Genomic DNA, 17,754 nt, shown 5'->3' with positions numbered 1-17,754 from the left:
AAAAAAAGGAAAGGAAATATTTAAAACAACACAGATGAAGCACTTCTCAAGGACAATACCATTTTTTCATGACAATATCTAAACAGTAGCACAACACCAATAGAGATGACAAAGCTCAATCATATGGATGAAATCAGTGGGCGAGTACCAACCTTTGTCAGGAGGCTTATTGTGTAGAGCATACAGATGAAGCACTTCTCCAGAACCATCTGTTGCTATCTACGGTGGTGGCTATGCTTACTATATACTATTCGATTAGTTTAATGTTTCCAACATCTTCTTGTGCCGTTCCACTAAAATATATGGTATCTTCAAAGAAGATCCCTGTTTGCACAAGTTGAGATAATTACATATTGCATTAAGAGTGGCATCAAATCAGTGGCAAAACAATTGCTCGTTCCAGCCATAGCAATAAATTAAGATGCAAAACTATATCTTTACTTGTGTCATCACAGTTCCAGTGCTTCATTACAGCACCGGGCGTTGATTTTTGTTTTTCTTCCGCTTGTTCTTCCCCTTCATCACTTGGTTCAATAGCATACAAGCTTCGCCTTCAATGTAAGATTTGGCATGTCAATTAGGGAGCACAAGAATAGTACTAAACTTAATTTTCTGATGAAAGTGGCAAAATACAGGCCAACAGTTGTGAAATATCCTTATCTTACCTCAATGGGATATTACGGTGCACATATAGATTGGAAGTCTTGTCCCCATTTGTGCAGTTCACTAAAATCAAGCAACATTATCGTACAAGTAGCACAACGTATGAAAGCACACTGCAAAATCATGTGAAAGAAGGCTAGTACTGACCTCTCATGATGCGGAATTCAAACAACTCACAAGAAGAAGATCTGAACCAAATTCGCCTTAACGGATAGGAAGCAAGATCTCCTCTTGTGCAGTTCCACTAAGATCAAGCAATCAAGCAACGTTGTCGGTGTGACATTTTGGTTGAACTGCACAAAACACTCTTCAAACATAAGTGTTTTGTGCAGTGCAACAAAATGTCACAATGGCAACAAGGTGAAGTAGATAACCCTGTTTACACAGAGGTGCAAAGGAAACAATTAGTGGTCAATAACGGTGGATGACACAGAAGCCAACAAAAAGAAGCATCTACCTTATCTAAATGGGAAAGAAAGCAAGACAATAGCATTTCTCAAACGGTGGCATTGATTAATATTAACATAGAGATTATATTAACAATAAAATTCGTTAAACATGTAATTTGCTTTTAACTGTGGCATTGCATCAATTTTCCAGCGGCATTATTAGAGGGTGTTTGTTTACAGGGACATTTTGGTGTAGGGGCTAAAAAAGCTCTGTGTCAGTCCCATCTAAACCAAAGAGGAGGGACTTTTTGGGACTAAAAGTGGGAATTTCGGACTAAAGAAAGAAGACCCCGAGGGAGTCTTTTTGGGACTTTTTCCAACAGTTGCCGCTGCCACGCATCGCACCTTGTCTCTATTAGTTCATTACTAGGGGTAACATGGTCTTTTAGCATGTCATTTAATAACCTCTAGTCCATGTTTAGTCCCTGGAACCAAGCAGGTAGGGACTAGGGAGTTTTTAACCAAACAGGGCCTTAGATTAACAACAGCTAATGAGTTGCACGGGACAGTGGACGCACCAGCACCATGTGCATCTACCGATGTATTGTGGTCATGCACAGTCTGTTGCAACAAAGAACAAACAACCAAGGAGCATATGTGTTGGTCCCAGTTTTGTTATCTTTAGACACCTTTCCCTATGTGACTGCAGCAAATCTAGTCCTGCTCAAACTCTACAGCCTTGTCCCTTCCTTTCCTTTTTGAAATAGTACTTTCGCCCCTTCCTTTCCTCTTTGAACCACATCCTAGATTTATGCGATACAAGTTTCCCCATTACTTTCCCCCATTCCTTTCCTCTTTGAACCATGTCCTAGATTCATGCTATACAACTTTCCCCCTTCATTTCCTATTTGAACCACGTCCTAGATTCATGCCATATACAACTTTTCCCACAACTTTCCCCCACACCTTTACTCTTTGAACCACGTCCTAGATTCATGGTTTACATGCAACTACAGCAATGCATGTGGAGTAAGTAAATTATACCTTAAGGTTCTTGGGGCATGGTTCGGTGGGCGATGGGACAGCGGCGAAGAAGAAGGGGTCGAAGGCCCTCACGTGCCACTACTGGGTGGAAAGTGAACAGCAGCGCCGGTAGTCCCTCACCGACGGCGACAGTGTTAAGCCTCCTTCCCTTCCCGGTGGACGAACACTGCCGGCTCTTTGAGCAGCAGTGAGGGGAGAGAGAGGCGTGTGAAGAGAGCAACTACAAGCATTGAGGCTCCAGCGTGTATATATATACTGGAGAGAGAGTGTGAAGCGTGCAAACCCTAGAAAACATTTTGACTAGTCAAAGAATCCTCCTGGCATAAATTATGCTCAAGTGTAGTTATCGAACCCGAGACCTCAAGTTTGATGAGTGAACAGGCTAACCAGCTACACAACCCTCCCGTTATGTTCAACGAGAGGGAAATAACCTTTTATACATTCCTGCATTCGTGTGACAAGCATGCCGTGTTTTTTTATGTGTGTGTGGGATTCCTTGGGATTTCAATCATAATCGTGTCATGTGGCTTTGGTGGTAAGACTATCCACAGTGGTGCAGAAATAATGCAGCCTTAGTCACCTTACCTCTCTCCACGTAGTACGCTGGGTCCCACTAGTCAGAGGGTGAAACAAACAAATTAATAAGAAAAATTAAAAGCGTCAGCGGTGTATCTTACCTCACACATCTCGCTACTGCTCGGGAACACTGTCCAATTGATCCCTCTGTTTGCTCACGTACTATTTTAAGTGAATCCTTATTATAACATGCACACAAATTTTGGGCACTTGTATTCGACTTAAGTCAGTGTGCCACCGTATCTCGTATACTTACTACTCCCTTCGTCTAGGTGTAATAAGTCACGTTAGAAGGTGCAACGGGACCAAGGTGCGTGCGCGCGCGCGCGCGTGTGTGTGTGTGTGTGTTTAATAGCATGTGTCTGTTAGAGAGAGCGACAGTGTAGTGTACGATTTTAGCCGGGAGAGTCGGTGCATCCTCTCGTTTCCGGGCTTGTCCGGTAGGGACATGCGGACAGCTGCCACGCCCGCTCCTGACCAGCCTGGCCCACCCAAAGCCCCTCCATCGCCCGCGCGCGCTTCCCGCCCGAAACGGTCAGCGCCGCTCCAAAGAATCAGTGCCGCATTCATGCCCGGGCAGAGCGGACGCGACCTCTCACTGGCGCAAGAGTGATGGTTTCTTCGTCCGTCCAACTTACTGTTGGGTCTATGTGATTTGACGGCTCATTGGTCTTTATTACTGAGGTGGTAGGACTGCTGGATGTCCCACGCTTTTGGTGAAAGGAGGTACTACTACTAGATTACAATTTTCTCCATTCTTACAGCGGAGGCGTGCAAGAGCAGTGAAAACACGCAGGCTCAGTGATTACATGGCCCACCTCACACTATCACCGTGCGACACCTAACTCTTTACATAGTACTCCCTCTGTTCCTAAATATTACTAGATGAGTCCCTGCGCGTTGCCGCATAACAGTGGTATATATCTCTGCGCAAAATTATCGATTTCATAGAACTAAAAAAAACTCTATAACCGCATGACAAATGTGGTAGCCAAACTAAATAAACTCCCATCATCATTTAGATCATCCCATGTAAGGAAAAAAGATCAGCCAACTCCTACTGCATAATGGGATTATATTTTTCTTTTTGACATGTTAATGGGATTTAAAAGCTCACTTACATGCATGCTACCGGTGCATGCTTGCATGCAGACATGTTGATGTGATTTAAAACCCACTCACATGCATGTGCCACGGTATTTCTGCATGCTTGCATGTGGCTTAGTGCGGAGCCTCTCAATGTCTAGATCAGACGGCTATTATGGACTGATTTACTTCATCTAATGGCTACATCAATTTTGATGATGTGGCTCAAGGAGAGGATAGAGAATTCCTAGTAGTGGGGGCTAGCTATTACTAGTAGATAAGTCTTTGTAGAGATTCCACTACATACGGAACAAAGTGAATGAATCTACACTTAAAATGCATCTATATACATCCGCATGTGGTTCATGGTGAAATCTCTACAAAGACTTATATTTAGGAACGGGGGAGATGGCTTACCAAGCAAGCTTCTCCTCATTCTGCGAGTTGACGGGACACATCAAAAGTACTCCAGTGTATAGAGCCTTGCCTCTAAGGTAGGCCCCACATGGTTTGCCTCTTTTTTTAACATAACACGTCAAGTCGCAATTTGTTTGTTCACCCGTGGTAGACGATCCTCCCTCCACCAAGTGGAAAACCAGTACACGTGCCAAATTACCATGTGGGCTGCCTTTTTCGTACAGAAATGAGCTACACAGTGTACCCGCACCGGTGTGGTTGGGAAAGAGACGGGAGTACGTGCGCCGTGCATGCACCTCTTCTCTTCGTGCACGTCCCCCACCTACGTGGGTGGTGGGGGTGGGATGGGGGTTGATTTCGTGAATTATTTGTGGGAATATTTGTCGATGACATCTCAAACAAAATTTTGCATGCAATGTGTGTGAAATGGAGGCATATCCATATCATACATAGAGGGTCAAGTGGGAGGGTGCATAGCTATCGATAGAGTCGAAGAGAGGATCAAGTGGGTGGGTGCGAGATCGATGAAGAGAGCCATCGAAATTGTGTGTGTGTGCAAGTCAAAGATATAGGGCGACTGGCCTATCGGAACGTTAGAGGGCACATGTCAAGTTTGTGTGTGGCAGGGAGACATGACTAGAGCGCTCGATGTATCGGTGTGTGTGGGGGGAGGGGTGGGGGGAGGGGTAGGTAGAGACCTAACTATATAGGTAGAACGACTCGTATATGTGTTGAGAAGGAGAGACCCAGCTATGTCTTGAGGGAGATCGGTCGACATCCAAACATAACTGAAGGACGGGAACGCTACCTCTTGAGCACTGTGTTGGATTTCCCCAAAGAGGAAGGGATGATGCAGCAAAGTAGCGTAAGTATTTCCCTCAGTTTTTGAGAACCAAGGTATCAATCCAGTAGGAGGCTACGCTCGAGTCCCTCGTACCTACACAAAAACAATAGCTCAATGCAACCAACGCGCTTAGGGGTTGTCAATCCCTTCATGGTCACTTACGAAAGTGAGATCTGATAGAGATGATAAATAATATTTTTGGTATTTTTGGTATAGAGATGCAAAGTAAAAAGTAAAAGAAAAGCAATAATAAAGTGATGGAGATTGATATGATGAGAAAGAGATCCGGGGGGCATAGGTTTCACTAGTGGCTTCTCTCAAGAGCATAAGTATTCTACGGTGGGTGAACAAATTACTGTTGAGCAATTGACAGAATTGAGCATAGTTATGAGAATATCTAGGTATGATCATGTATATAGGCATCACGTCCGAGACAAGTAGACCGAAACAATTCTGCATCTACTACTATTACTGCACTCATCGACCGCTATCCAGCATGCATCTAGAGTATTAAGTTAAAAACAGAGTAATGCCTTAAGCAAGATGACATGATGTAGAGGGATAGTTTCATGCAATATGATAAAAAAACATCTTGTTATACTCGATGGCAACAATACAATACGTGCCTTGCTGCCCCTTCTGTCACTGGGAAAGGACACCACAAGATTGAACCCAAAGCTAAGCACTTCTCCCATGGCAAGCAAAACCAATCTAGTAGGCCAAACCAAACTGATAATTAGAAGAGACTTGCAAAGATAACCAATCATACATAAAATAATTCAGAGAAGATTCAAATATTATTCATAAATAGACTGGATCATAAACCCACAATTCATTGGTCCCAACAAACACACCGCAAAAAGAAGATTACATCGAATATATCTCCACGAGAGACGGGGAGAACATTATATTGAGATCCAAAAAGAGAGAAGAAGCCATCTAGCTACTAGCTATGGACCCGTAGGTCTGAAGTAAACTACCCACACTTCATCGGAGGGGCTTGGATGATGATGTAGAAGCCCTCCGTGATCGATGCCCCCTCCGGCGGAGCTCCGGAACAGGCCCCAGGATGGGATCTTGTGGATACAGAAAGTTGCGGCGGTGGAATTAGGTTTTTGGCTCCGTCCCCGATCATTTGGGGGTACGTGGATATATATAGGAGGAAGAAGTACGTCGGTGGAGCTTCGAGGGACCCACAAGGCAGGGCGCGCGCCCTCCACCCTCGTGACCACCTCGTGACTTTCTTGACGGAGGGTCCAAGTCTCCTGGATCTTATCTGATGAGAAAATCACGTTTCCGAAGGTTTCATTCCGTTTGGACTCCGTTTGATATTCCTTTTCTTCGAAACCCTAAAACAGGCAAAAAAACAACAATTCTAGGCTGGGCCTCAGTTAATAGGTTAGTCCAAAAAATAATATAAAAGTGGAAAATAAAGCCCAATAATGTCTAAAACAGTAGATAATATAGCATGGAGCAATCAAAAATTATAGATACGTTGGAGACGTATTAAGCATCTCCAAGTTTTATTCCTGCTCGTCCTCGAGTAGGTAAATGATAAAAACGGAATTTTTGATGCAGAGTGCTACTTGGCATAATTTTAATGTAATTCTTCTTAATTGTGGTATGAATATTCAGATCCGAAAGATTCAAGACAAAAGTTCATATTGACATAAAAATGATAATACTTCAAGCATACTAACTAAGCAATTATGTCTTCTCAAAATAACATGGCCAAAGAAAGTTCATCTGTACAAAATCATATAGTTTAGTAATGTTTCATTTTCGTCACACAAGAATGTTCTCATCATGCACAACCCCGATGACAAGCCAAGCTATTGTTTCATATTTTCGTAATCTCAAACCTATAAACTTTCACGCAATATATGAGCGCGAGCCATGGACATAGCACTATGGGTGGAATCTATACCTCTATATCTATCTATCTATCTATCTATCTATCTATCTATCTATCTATATCTATATCTATATCTATACCTATATTAATTACACACTCCCAAGAAATTCCCACGTTAATTAGAATTTACGGACCGTTAATCTGGTGAGACCAAATTATTACGGTGTAGATCTTTTGATAGGACAAAAAAAATTCCATCAAATTAAACCATGATATATCTAAATCCGTAGGATGACCAGCATCGTATCCCTTAAAAAGAACTCACCAGCAAACACGATCTATCTACATCCGTAGAATGACCTAGCATAAATCAGTATCCCGTCGAAAAACAATAGCATACCCTGTAGCAGCCATGTGCGGCAGGAGGACTCCTATGCTCACGCTCCTTGATTGGGTCTGGTCTCTAATCTCTCTATCTCTTCTCCTATTTAATCTCTTCACCCCTGAATTAAGGCTGGACGGTTGTGTGTATGGTAAGCTTTTCTCTTTCTCTAACCTCTTCGGCCTGATTTTAAAGGATGCGTGGTCGGTACTTTTTGCTTTTACATCTTCAAAATCAAATCATGGCGATCAATACATGCAAAGGAAAAAAAGAGGAAAGGTGAGCACAAGTCGCTGCAGACGTCAATCCAAATCGGCAGCGCATCTCATCCATGGTGGATGCATGGCACGTAGTTGGCCCGGGGATCACGACGTTCACGGCGGCCGTGCGCCAAGGCGTTGTCGCGGACGGCCGGACCAACTTCCCGTCGACGCGTCCTCGCCAAGACCACAGGTGTGTACTGCTATAGCATGAGACAGCAGGCGTGTTGATAGGAGACGACGATGCCGGTGGCCGGTCATACGCCTCAGGGTGAGCGTGAGATGCATGCCCGCATAGAATATGCATTTGAATAGCCATTCGCTAGCTTGGTTGATCAATTAGAGAACTCATATACATGCCTACTTCGTGATGCTAGCTACATGTTGTAGAAGTCTGATGCTAGGCCAAACTATTATATAATACTAAGTTCTAGCATTAATCTTGAAAGAGATTAAGCTAATGATGTTGAAGATTATGCAGTTCCAGTGCCTTGAAGGACATATGGTATTTTCCGAGCCTATGTCCATGAACAAATATTTATGGCGACGAGACATACTGAAGTCTTGCATCCTGTATCGACGAACAACGCGATGGACGAGTCGAGCCGTGAGCCTATGACGCCCAACAAAGACAATGGCACGAGCAATATAATTATGATTTCGTGAGAAGAAAAAAGCACAATGTGCGGGCGGCATGACTGTGGAATCTGGCCAGCCAGTAGTCGTGGCATGCGCCGCCACGGACCAGCGGTCCGTTTCGCTGCTACGGCGGCGACGGGCTCTGGCGCGAGCGGGTGCAGTTGCAAGGAGCAGTACATCTGCTGTCTGGGCGCGCTGTCGACGGGGAGTTGGTCCGGCCGTCCGCAATGACACCTTGACGCACAACCGCTGTGAATGTCCTGTAGCTGAGGCGACAATGTGTCATACTTCCACCATGGACGAGATGTCAGACAGACTGTCGGTGACAAGCTGCTTCAGTGCTGCGTCGTGCCGTTTCGCCGCCGTCGTCGAGGCCTTTCGAGCCGGAAGGAATTGACCACCGTCGTCGTTACGCATGTACTTACCCAGTAGGGCACCTGGACAGAATCATTCAAGCTCCTTGGGAAGTCAGCTTAACTACATGCACGCCCCTTTCTGTGTAATGTGAGTTGCACCCTGTGCCAAAATCCTCTCTTCTCGCTGTCAACATCCGCCATTCTGATCCTTTTCTATTGCCTAATGTCACTAAATATGACTTCTCCAGCTTCTCCCGGCGGATATCTAACATTGCACTGCTACACAGCTACCTGCTGCGGGAGGTAAGTCCTATTTACTTGGACGTACAAGTTGGCCATCTAGCTGGACCCAAGTAATACTTCGTGGAAACAATACCAATCCAGTATTATTTTTTCGAGCATACCTGTTGATGTTGTTCGCTCTCATATCAAGTATACCTGCTCTCCAATAGATGTATTGTTTTATCACTATAGCTAATTATGAAAGAAACAAGCAATGTATTATATGCATGCCTCATGGCTATGTATTTCTATACCGACGGTGTTGCCATGCAACTAGATTTATGGCATGAAAAGGTAAAACATGGTATTAGTGAAGGTTTTGCCAGAAACATTGTTACATGAACATTGTCAACTAGCAGAAAATATAAACATTTATGTATTAATAGGCCATTTTCGTTGGTGCGTGTTGATAGTTTGTTCTATTGACATCCATGATGAAATACGGTGATACAAAAAATATGTAGATATACTTTTCTTTTAGATTGGGTTGTTACATTAGACAATTTGCCAATATTGCTGTGTACAAGTGTGGTCATTTTATGTGCAATTGGTCGGTGCTAATTTGTTCGTGAAATTCATATGTTGGCATCAGATTATACAAGAGTATCAATTTAGCTCAAATTTACCAAATGAAGTTTAATAAGATTATGATTATTTTAAGCATTTTCCACAATGCAAACTATTGAAGATTTGGTTATACTAATATAAGAATATACAACAACACTGCAAATTATGCTGCTTCTATGCATATAGACTAGACAAAATTGACAATGACCGACAACTTCCACAATATTAGTAAGCAATAAGTTTCTTGCTATATTATATTCATGAATAAACATAGCAATACAGAAATCTATGGAGCAGCACTAATTTTTGAGCTTTTGTGGGTTACAATCATCATCAAAGATGACTTTGGTCACAACATCATTTAATGAGAAGATTGCAACTTTTGTAAACTTTAACAATATTGTACACAAGCATGGTATCTTGCATATTTTTAGTGCTAAATTATTCAAGAATTTAATGTTAGCATCAGTTCATAAGGTGCATAAATTTTAGTATCAGATTGACTTGGTGTATTACTTCGTCGAAGAAAAGATAATAATTATCTACTGTTGTTTTCTAGAACCACACAAGCTATTGCATGACGATTTTGATTCTATTAAGATGGAACAACCGTAGTAGTACTATAACCGAATGTGAAGCATCTAAGTTACTGTATTCTACAGATAAATGAAACATTTCCATCACATGGCTACCACAAATAAGTATAAGCCATCCCAGTTGGTTGCAAAATCAAATTAAATATATCATTGCATAACTTTGAGCATAGTTTGAAGTAAAAATTATTATTAGATCAAATTCAACTATAATTAATTTATGTGGGCCTAGCCATGCGAATGCATGGGTTGACGACTAGTAGAATATAATGAGGGGGGTTATGTGGAGAAGACAAAAAGGGAGAAAGTCTCACATCAACGAGGCTAATCAATGGACTATGGAGATGCCCACCAATTGATGTTAATGCAAGGAGTAGGGATTGCCATGCAACAGATGCACTAGAGCTATAAATGTATGAAAGCTCAACAAAAGAAACTAGTGGGTGTGCATCCAACTTGCTTGCTCACGAAGACCTAGGGCACTTGAGGAGGCCCATTGTTGGAATATACAAGTCAAGTTCTATAATGAAAAATTCCCACCAGTATATGAAAGTGATAATATGAGAGACTCTCTACTATGAAGATCATGGTGCTACTTTGAAGCACAAGTGTGGTAAAAGGATAGTAACATTGTCCCTTCTCTCTTTTTCTCTCATTTTTTTGGGCCTTCTCTTTTTTATGGCCTTTTTTATACCTCACTTGGGACAATGCTCTAATAATGATGATCATCACACTTCTATTTATTTACAACTCAATGATTACAACTCGATACTAGAACAAAGATGAATCTATATGAATGCCTCCGGCGGTGTACCGGGATATGCAATGAACTAAGAGTGACATGTATGAAAGAATTATGAATGGTGGCTTTGCCACAAATACTATGTCAACTACATGATCATGCTAAGCAATATGACAATGATGAATGTGTCATGATAAACGGAATGGTGGAAAGTTGCATGGCAATATATCTCAGAATGGCTATGGAAATGCCATAATAGGTAGGTATGGTGGCTGTTTTGAGGAAGATATAAGTAGGTTTATGTGTGAAAGAGCGTATCATATCATGGGGTTTGGATGCACCAGCGAAGTTTGCGCCAACTCTCAATGTGAGAAAGGGCAGTGCACGGTACCGAAGAGGCTAGCAAGGATGGAAGGGTGAGAGTGCGTATAATCCATGGACTCAACATTAGTCATAAAGAACTCACATACTTATTGCAAAAATCTACAAGTCATCAAAAACCTCGGCACTACACGCATGCTCCTAGGGGGATAGATTGGTAGGAAAATACCATCGCTCGTCCCCGACCGCCACTCATAAGGAAGACAATCAAATAACACCTCATGCTTCAAATTTGTTGCATAACGTTTACCATACATGCATGCTACGGGACTTGCAAACTTCAACACAATTACTTCTCAATTTCACAACTACTCAATTAGCATGACTTTTATATTATTACCCCCATATCTCAAAACAATCATCAAGCATCAAACTTTTCTTAGTATTCAACACACTCATACGAAAGTTTTATTATTAAACTTGCATACCAAGCATATTAGGATTTTAAGCAAATTACCATGCTATTACTCTCAAAATAATATAAGTGAAGTATGAGAGATCAATAGTTTTTATAAAACAAATCCACCACCGTGCTCTAAAATATATAAGTGAAGCACTAGAGCAAAACTATCAAGCTCAAAAGATATAAGTGAAGCACATAGAGTATTCTATCAAATTCCAAATCATGCATGGCTCTCTCAAAAGGTGTGTACAGAAATGATGATTGTGGTAAACTAATAAGCAAAGACTCAAATCATAAAAGACACTCCAAGCAAAACACATATCATGTGGTGAATAAAAATATAGCTCCAAGTAAAGTTATCGATAGAAGTAGATGAAAGAGGGGATGCCTTCCGGGGAATCCCCAAGCTTTGGATTTTAGGTGTCCTTAGATTATCTTGGGGGTGACATGGGCATCCCCAATCTTAGGCTCTTGCCACTTCTTGTTCCATAATCCATCAAATCTTTACCCAAAACTTGAAAACTTCACAACACAAAACTTAAAGTAGAAAATCTCATGAGCTCCGTTAGCGAAAGAAAATAAAAGACCACTTCAAGGTACTGTAATGAACTCATTATTTATTTATATTGGTGTTATACCTACTGTATTCCAACTTATATATGGATTATAAACTATTTTACTAGCCATAGATTCATCAAAATAAGCAAACAACACAGGAAAAACAGAATCTGTCAAAAACAGAACAGTCTGTAGTAATCTGTAGCTAGCGCAAGATCTGGAACCCCCAAAATTCTAAAATAAATTGCTGGACGTGAGGAATTTATCTTTTAATCATCTGCAAAAAGAATTAACTAAATATCACTTTCCAAATAAAAATGACAGCAGTTCTCGTGAGCGCTAAAGTTTCTGTTTTTTACAGCAAGTTCAAGAAGACTTTCCCCAAGTCTTCCCAACGGTTCTACTTGGCACAAACACTAATTAAACACAAAAAAACACAACCAAAACAGAGGCTAAATAATTTATTTATTACTAAACAGGATCAAAAATCAAGGAATAAAAATAAAATTGGGTTGCCTCCCAACAAGCGCTATCATTTAACGCCCCTAGCTAGGCATAACAAGCAAGAATAGATCTAGGTATTGCCATCTTTGGTAGGCAATTCTTCAATGAGGCATCTACCTCCCTTAGGAATTTCTTTTCTTTCTAGTGGTTATCAAACTCTTAGGTACAAGATCGAAAAATTCATTTGTAGCAATTGGTTCCTTAATGATAGCAAAAATATTGGGATGAATACTTATAGATTTAAGATCCGCAGTTCCCTTACTAGATGATTCACCCTAATTTTTAGGAACATACATAAGCTTGGCAATTTTAGTAGGAGGACTTGGAGTATTCTTTACGGAAGAAAAAGAGGTTCCCAAGTTCGTAATGATACCCTCAAGTTTATTGATTCTAGTAGAATCTAAGTTTATTTTCTCATTAACTATGGGTTCCTTTTCCTTAATATTTTTCAAAGTCATTCCTACCTTAGATCCATATTGGGTAATTTGATTGTCGATCTTTTTATCTAGATTTTCAATTAATTCAATAGTAGCAACTTTATTTTCAATAATTTCAGGTCTTTGCATGACATGCTCCAAAGTTAACATAGTTCCATTAACCAAAAGAGGTGGTGAGCCAAATAAATCTAACATAGAATTATAAGAATAAAAAATATGGCTACCCAAGAAGTTCCCTCCAGTAATGGTATCAAGGATATATCTATACCAAGGATTAGCACCTACATAAAAATTGCGGAGAAGAACTGAAGTAGATTGCTTCCTGGTAGATCTATTTTGAGCATTGCAAATTCTATACCAAGCATCTTTTAGACTTTCTCCCTCCCTTTGTTTAAAATTTATAACTTCATTCTCGGGAGACAACGGAGAAGATATGAGACTAGCCATGACGACAAGCAAACAAACTAACACACGAGCAAACAAAAAGCAAACGGGCAAAAGAGGCAAATAGAGAGAGAGGGAGGATAAAGCGGCAAGGGTGAAGTGGGGGAGAGGAAAACAAGAGGCAAATGGAAAATAATGTAATGCGGGAGATAGGGATTGTGATGGGTACTTGGTATGTTGACTTTTGCGCAGACTCCCCGGCAACGGCGCCAGAAATTCTTCTTGCTACCTCTTGAGCACTGCGTTGGATTTCCCCAAAGAGGAAGGGATGATGCAGCAAAGTAGCGTAAGTATTTCCCTCAGTTTATGAGAACCAATGTATCAATCCAGTAGGAGGCTACGCTCGAGTCCCTTGTACCTACACAAAAACAATAGCTCAACGCAACCAACGCGCTTAGGGGTTGTCAATCCCTTCATGGTCACTTACGAAAGTGAGATCTGATAGAGATGATAAATAATATTTTTGGTATTTTTGGTATAGAGATGCAAAGTAAAAAGTAAAAGCAAAGTAAAAGAAAAGCAATAATAAAGTGATGGAGATTGATATGATGAGAAAGAGACCCGGGGGCCATATGTTTCACTAGTGGCTTCTCTCAAGAGCATAAGTATTCTACGGTGGGTGAACAAATTATTGTTGAGCAATTGACAGAATTGAGCATAGTTATGAGAATATCTAGGTATGATCATGTATATAGGCATCACGTCCAAGACAAGTAGACGGAAATGATTCTGCATCTACTACTATTACTCCACTCATCGACCGCTATCCAGCATGCATCTAGAGTATTAAGTTAAAAACAGAGTAACGCCTTAAGCAAGATGACATGATGTAGAGGGATAGTTTCATGTAATATGATAAAAAACCCATCTTGTTATCCTCGATGGAAACAATACAATACGTGCCTTGCTGCCCCTTTTGTCACTGGGAGAGGACACCGCAAGATTGAACCCAAAGCTAAGCACTTCTCCCATGGCAAGAAAAACCAATCTAGTAGGCCAAACCAAACTGATAATTCAAAGAGACTTGCAAAGATAACCAATCATACATAAAAGAATTCAGAGAATATTCAAATATTATTCATAAATAGGCTGGATCATAAACCCACAATTCATCGGTCTCAACAAACACACTGCAAAAAGAAGATTACATCGAATAGATCTCCACGAGAGAGGAGGAGAACATTGTATTGAGATCCAAAAAGAGAGAAGAAGACATCTAGCTACTAGCTATGGACCCGTAGGTCTGAAGTAAACTACTCACACTTCATCGGAGGGGCTTGGATGATGATGTAGAAGCCCTCCGTGATCGATGCCCCCTCCGGCGGAGCTCTAGAACAGGCCCCAAGATGGGATCTCATGGATACAGAAAGTTGCGGTGGTGGAATTAGGTTTTTGGCTCCGTCCCCGATTGTTTGGGGGTACGTGGATATATATAGGAGGAAGAAGTACGTCGGTGGAGCTTCGAGGGGCCCACGAGGCAGGGGGCGCGCCCTCCACTCTCGTGACCACCTCGTGGCTTTCGTGACGGAGGGTCCAAGTCTCCTGGATCTTATCTGATGACAAAATCACGTTTCCGAAGGTTTCATTCCGTTTGGACTCCGTTTGATATTCCTTTTCTTCGAAACCCTAAAACAAGCAAAAAATAGCAATTCTGGGTTGGGCCTCCGGTTAATAGGTTAGTCCCAAAAATAATATAAAAGTGGAAAATAAAGCCCAATAATGTCTAAAACAGTAGATAATATAGCATGGAGCAATCAAAAATTATAGATACGTTGGAGACGGGTAGAGTGCTGGATGGGTGATGGAGTTGCTTCTCGAAGATGGTGGGAGAGGCCTACTAGACAAACTGAGGGTGGAAGTGCAATGTTATCAATAAGAGTGGGGATGTGTTCCTGTGTGTGCCTGTGCGTGATAGATCTGTCGGGACGCATCCATGGATGATGAAGGGGAACCATGTGTTTGGTAAGCAAACCTAACTAGATCGGTAGATCAATTGTTGTTTGTCGGAGGAAGGGAGAGACACAACTAATGAGGTAGATCGATTGACGTGTGGGTAAAAACGAGTTATAAGGATGTAGCTAGCTATATGTATAGCGAGAGATCGGTTGGTGTACGTCCATTTGTTAGAGGCAAATAAGGCCCAGTGAGACGGATAGACAGAGAGAATGGAGCTAGGAGGTGGTGCGAGAGGCCCAACTACTAGCTAGATACGGGGAGGAGTGTGCGGTTGTGAGATCGATGAAAAGAGGGGTGAGAGTTTACACGTGTGTCTGACCGTATGAGAGACACGAGGCAAGGACACATAAAGGAGGAGATTGAAGGTGTGTGTGTATGTTGTAGGCTGGCATCGCTTGAGAGGTTTATCGATCAGTGTGTGTCGGAAAGGAGTTGTGGAGACTCTGGGAGAACGACCTAAAGAAAAAAAATGAATGTCCCGGTGTATAGAATGCCGAGGGAGGGGGAGGGCGAGGAGGGCGTGTGCATGCACGAGAGAAAGTTAGTGGTAGCTACAAAGGTTAGAGGATTGTGTGGGTGTAAGAGACTAACAAAGATCATAATTTGATATGAAAGCGGATTCATATATATGAATAGGAGATCATAGTGTTTTAAACATTGCATGCATGAATATATCGGTGATACACGTGTTGTGCACATGTTATACCATAATGTGATAATGCATGGCATTTGCAACTCGCAGCTAAATGCCGAACAATCTAAACCATACCATACACCAAACAATCTCACATTTTATTTGAATTTGTGATAATGTGTGGCGTTTGCAGCTTACAACTAAATATCGAACAATCTAAACAATACTATATATCGAACATTCTCACATTTTATTTGAATTTGTGGTAATGTGTGGTGTTTGCAACTCACATCTAAATACTTGTAGGCGTAGGGGGCGGGGCACCATACATAATGTGATAAACACATTATACATATGAGACATGGTTTAGATTATGAAGATCTAGCTAGAGCTAGAAATGTAATGTGACTTGAAATCAAAATAAAGTGGATTCAAAAAATCTAGTTCGAGTTCATATAGTACACATAGTTCATATGTAACTCGAGACTAATCATGTGGTGTGCAGTGAAGATAATACACAAATGATGGTTTAACTTGACAATAATGATGATTGTAGATCTTATTAAAACAGAGAAACGAATTCAAATGCTTTGACTTCACAACAATCATTACCGTAGATCTTATTCAAATAGAGAAATGAATTCAAATTTAGTTCATATTGAAGCGGTAGTATATACGTTTGGAATGCACTAAAACGTTCATTTGAGTAGTAGGTTGCATGCATTATACATGTAGCAAAATATTTTAATTGAACATAACATGAATTCAAAGTTTTGAATGACATTTATAGTGCGCATTCATTTGGTACAGTACACGTTAGGCTTGTCCGGAAATTTCAACCCGCGCCTTGTTAGCCCGAAATATTTAAGATATATCTTTGTCTCGTTGTGCTCCAAAATTACAACGCGCGCGAAAACTCCCACCTCCTGTGAAATCCTGACACGCGAAATGCCCGTGGTACCCCTGAACCGAAAGAACTGCCTCAAATCAGTGGGGGTACTTTTGTAACTTACCTCACATTTTGGACAAGCGCGTCTCTAAGCCATGGTTCCCCACTGCAATCCCATCCGCCCACCCATTCGTACACCGAGGCCGCGAAAACCCGCGACGAAACCCCACACCCTGCTCCGTCCGCCACCCAGCCGGAGCCTCTTCCCCGATGACGTCGTCCACAGCAACACCTCGACGTCCCTCATACACCATACCGGATAAGGATCCGTCGTAGATCTCAGTGCCCCGCCGGTTCAGCCACCCCGTCCTCCACCTCCAAGGAGCTACCCCGACGTTCCCCTCGTCTTTCGTGCCACCTCCATTCCCACACCGCCGTCTTCACCTGCACCACCGGAAGAGCATCATCATCACCGTTTCCTCAGATGAAGCTGCGGCCTAATCGGTGCCACCAAAGAGGTTGTACACTAATCGCTGCATTTTCTTCTTCATTCGATCTCACGGTGCTGCCGGCGCTCGGTCCCGAGCCGACACGGCGCGGCACCATCCACGGCGGCGTCGTCGGCCACTTCCTCCACGGCGTCGCTCCCTCGGTGCCGACGTCCACATCAGTAGGAGCTGCTGCTGCTTTAGCTCTCGCTCGCACTACTGCTCTGCTCTTGCTCTCGGTCCCCTGCCTGGTCTGCTCTTGCTATTGCTCTTGCTCGCCCTGCTGCTCTCGCTCTTGCTCTTGCTTGTGATGCTGCTCCAATTTAGCTACACTTCAGTCGACTGAATCGACTTTTGGGTCAGTC

Source organism: Triticum dicoccoides, chromosome 2A (assembly GCF_002162155.2).
Source record: "Triticum dicoccoides isolate Atlit2015 ecotype Zavitan chromosome 2A, WEW_v2.0, whole genome shotgun sequence".
In the NCBI taxonomy this organism is placed as follows: Eukaryota; Viridiplantae; Streptophyta; class Magnoliopsida; order Poales; family Poaceae; genus Triticum; species Triticum dicoccoides.
This window is presented reverse-complemented; position numbering follows the sequence as displayed.